At 40.3% G+C, this 3960-nt stretch overlaps 1 long non-coding RNA gene across 1 annotated transcript; it reads right to left on the bottom strand.

The window, feature by feature from the left end:
• Positions 1 to 472: 472 nt before the first annotated feature.
• Positions 473 to 2071, bottom strand: LOC139412045 (uncharacterized). The gene is made up of 3 exons (XR_011634661.1): positions 1968 to 2071; positions 1732 to 1811; positions 473 to 1565 (listed from the first exon to the last, which is right to left on the bottom strand). It is a non-coding gene; the product is annotated as an uncharacterized lncRNA (long non-coding RNA).
• Between the last annotated feature and the right edge of the window lie 1889 nt (positions 2072 to 3960).

Below are 3960 nucleotides of genomic sequence, written 5' to 3'. Positions count from 1 at the left end.
ATATCTGAATCTTTATCACTGATATCGTGCAGAAGATACTAGTGAATCATTTTCATGAGTGTTCTAGCCAGTTGCAGGCCCTCCAGCTCACAAAGCACTAATGTAGGTGTCAGTAATGTGCAGCTCACTAAGACAAATTAAAATTGTGTAAAATTGTGGAAATTATGATAATGACCTTTTAGCTTAAGAGCTGTTTGAAAAGACTGCCTGAACTCTTCGCCTGTTTTGATGGGATGGAGTTTTAGTAAATTAGTTAATTGACCAATAAGAAAGAAAGTTCCAAACCTCTCTTGCCAATAACAGCAAATGTTCAGTTTTCACCTCCCCACTCAGACCACTACCAGACAGTCCTAGCAACATTTTTGCTTGAGAAATTGCTCTTTACTAAGAACATATTTTTGCTTCTTTTTGACCATTTTAATTGGAGAAAAAAAAGAGAAACCCGCACACTGCTCTTGCTAGCATCACTGCTCTTTATTAAGGTTTACGTATCGGCCTCAAGGCCTTCGTCAGAGCTTTCATCTCATTAAACTGCAACAAGGATGTGTAAGTGACTTTTCAATTTTGACCATTTTAATTCATAGCAATGACAGTAAAGTACTTAATTGTTACCCAGAAATGATTTGATATTGAGATAAAAATGGCTGCATTTGACCTTTAAAGCTAGAATCCTTAATGGTGAAACAGACATGTCCGTTGCAACATTACAACAACAAAGAAGTTACTGCTAACAAAGAATACAATTTTTTCCGCATTGGACATCATTACACGGCAATACATGCAAACATTTTTACCATCCTGCGCGACGACGCTCCTAAGCTCGGCAACAAAAACAATAACAACCGTGGCCAGTGGCGCTGTTTCCCTCTACTTCGGATTCCAGCTTTAATCAAAGATATTCTAGTTTCCTCTCAGCTTTAAATGTTATCGCCTCTAGCAGGAACTGGCTGAGGGTTAGTTATGTAAACTACAGTAAAACAACCTGGCACAGCAGATATGTCATCAGTGGTTTCCAATGGAACTGGCTGCTGGGGAGTTAGGCCTAGTACTGAGGAGACGGGTGGAGTTGTTGGCTGCTCCATAATGGGTATGGGGTATGGGCTCGGGGGAAAAGTTGTGCCCACATGGAATTCTTGGATTGTAGCTGTGTCAATGATTGATGGAAGAGCCGTCGTTAGCATAGACCTTATATGGGTTATGACATCAGAAGTCAGACTGGGAGAATCAGTCACTGTGATTATGGCTGGATGTTGTGAGGTAGTCTCAGTTTCTGTCCCATTTAGTGAGTCTGCCGATGAGGCTTCAGTTCCAAGTGCAGTTTGTGAAGCGATCAAAGCATCATCAACCTCTGAGGCTGTTTCAGAGGGTATAGCATCGCTTTCTTGTGGATCGGTCTCCTCCTCTGTGTCTGGTATTGCAGTCTCAGCGCCAGTGACCATTGGCTGACCATTGGCTGTCTGTGGTGCTACGCCAATGTTCTCAGAAGACTCGTTGGACTCAGAAGACTCAGAAGATTCCAGGCTGTCAGCCATCAGGTTTCTGAACTGGAATCCATGCAGACTGACCTGTTTTCAGAAATATAAATACATATTTTAGTGTAGAAACATAGCAAAGCACACTTTTTTTACACAGTCTGTTTTTACTGACTTTGTGTCATTGTGCACATTATAGTGCAATAGTGACAGATTTCTAAGAAAAAATATTATGGAAAAACAACATGGGCATTCTTACTGGTTTTGAATAAGATACTGTCACCACAAAGAAAACACAAAGGGTGGTCCTCAGAATCTCCTTTTTAATTTCCATCATTTCTGAAAGAGTAAAATAAATGTCAACGTTGTTATATTTTTTACATAGTTAACTTCACAAGTATTGGTGAGAACCAAAGGTTTATGGAATACATTATAATTTAACATAATTATTTCAACACTAAATGACAAAGACATGTATGTTATTCTAAGAATTACCTTGATTAGGTTGAGTATCCCCTTGTCTTCAGCATGAAAAGGGAAGGGTTTTACAGTCCCAATGAATACGAATTTAAAGATAATGTTCCTGCAGTACATCCAATGCTGATAGGATGTATGAATGAACAATAGACGTTATTTGAACGGGGCATGCTTATATGCATGATGTGGTGCGTGGGATCAACCAAGTGTCACTATGATAATTAATTTCCTTTGCTGACTCATTTCCATGGCAATACTGGTATACCCTTTAGTCTTGTCTATATTTTAAGAATGGAAAGCTCAACATTAAATTCTTCAAAGTGTTAAATTAGAGAGAAGCAGAAATAACACACAGACAGATGAACCAATGTCATTTGAAGACAAAGCTACAGTATAAGCCTGGTAAACATGTTGTTGTGGTTCCATAATTCCAGTGTAAACAACGAAAAACAATTGTATACTTTTAGAAAAGCTTCCTTCATGACGCAGGGCAATATTCTGTCAAGATTCTAGTTATTAAAGCAAACCACCAAACCAAAGGAGGACCCTCATTCCTGAGGGGGGCGGGACTCAATTTATTTGAGTGACCACAAAAGCAAATAGACCAATACACATTTTGCCTGAAGCAGAGAAGGCATAATCACTTTGCGCGTTAAAATACCAATTGTATAATCTTAATGATAGAAATAAAATTGTCGTATTTTCCCCCAAAGTATGTACAGATACACTGTAAAATCACACAATTTCACAAACACACAATTTCACATGAGTTTGACTAATCTATTGCAGATAATTGCTCTACATCCAATAGTAAACAGAAATGTGCAGAAAGTATAATAAGCCCCAATAATTGACAATGTGGATGTTTATTTAATAGTCAGCTAACAGGAGCTCATAATAAATGTTACCACAAGCCCATCCTCCCCAATTAAGATGCCACCAACCTCCTGTGATACAGTAATTTAGTTTAACCTCCAGCTATGTTCAATACAAAACACAAGCAAAATAAACTGACATTATAATCAATCAAGTTGTGTCTGATCGAGTTGTGTGAAGATCTGTGGCTATCAAATTTTTCACATGCGCCAAATACAACACCTTACAGTGAAATGCTTACCTACAAGCCCTTAACCAACAATGCAGTTTTAAGAACATACCTAAAAAAAAGTAAGAGATAAGAAAAACTAACAATTAAAGAGAAGCAGTAAAGAACAATAGCAGGGCTATATACAGGGGGTACCGGTACAGAGTCAATGTGCGGGGGCACCGGTGAGGAAATTGAGGTAATATGTACATCTAGGTAGAGTTATTAAAATGACAATGATAACTAGATAATAACAGAGAGTAGCAGCAGCGTAGAAGAGGGGGGGCAATGCAAATATTCTGGGTAGCCATTTGATTAGATGTTCAGGGGGCTTTTGGCTTGGGGGTAGAAGCTGTTTAAAAGCCTCTTGGACCTAGACTTGGTGCTCCGGTACCGCTTGACATGCGGTAGCAGAGAGAACAGTCTATGACTAGGGTGGCTGGAGTCTTTGACAATTTTTAGGGCCTTCCTCTGACACAGCGTGGTATAGAGGTCCTGGATAGCAGGAAGCTTGGACCCGGTGATGTACTGGGCCGTACGCACTACCCTCTGTAGTGTCTTGCGGTCAGAGGCCGAGCAGTTGCCATACCAGGCAGTAATGCAACCCATCAGGATGCTCTCGATGGTGCAGCTATAAAACCTTTTGATGATTTGAGGACACATGCCAAATCTTTTCAGTCTCCTGAGGTCAAATAGGTTTTGTCGTGCCCTCTTCCCTACTGTCTTGGTGTGGTTGGACCATGTTAGTTTGTTGGTGATGTGGAAGCCAAGGAACTTGAAGTTCTCAACCTGCTCCACTACAGCCCCATTGTTGAGAATGGGGTAGTGCTCGGTCCTCCTTTTCCTGTAGTCCACAATCATCTCCTTTGTCTTGATCATGTTGAGGGTGAGGTTGTTGTCCTTCCACCACACAGTCAGGTCTCTGAC

Source organism: Oncorhynchus clarkii, chromosome 6 (genome assembly GCF_045791955.1).
Source record: "Oncorhynchus clarkii lewisi isolate Uvic-CL-2024 chromosome 6, UVic_Ocla_1.0, whole genome shotgun sequence".
Taxonomy (NCBI): domain Eukaryota; kingdom Metazoa; phylum Chordata; class Actinopteri; order Salmoniformes; family Salmonidae; genus Oncorhynchus; species Oncorhynchus clarkii.
The sequence above is the reverse complement of the archived record's forward strand: the minus strand, read 5'-3'. Positions and strand labels throughout refer to the sequence as shown.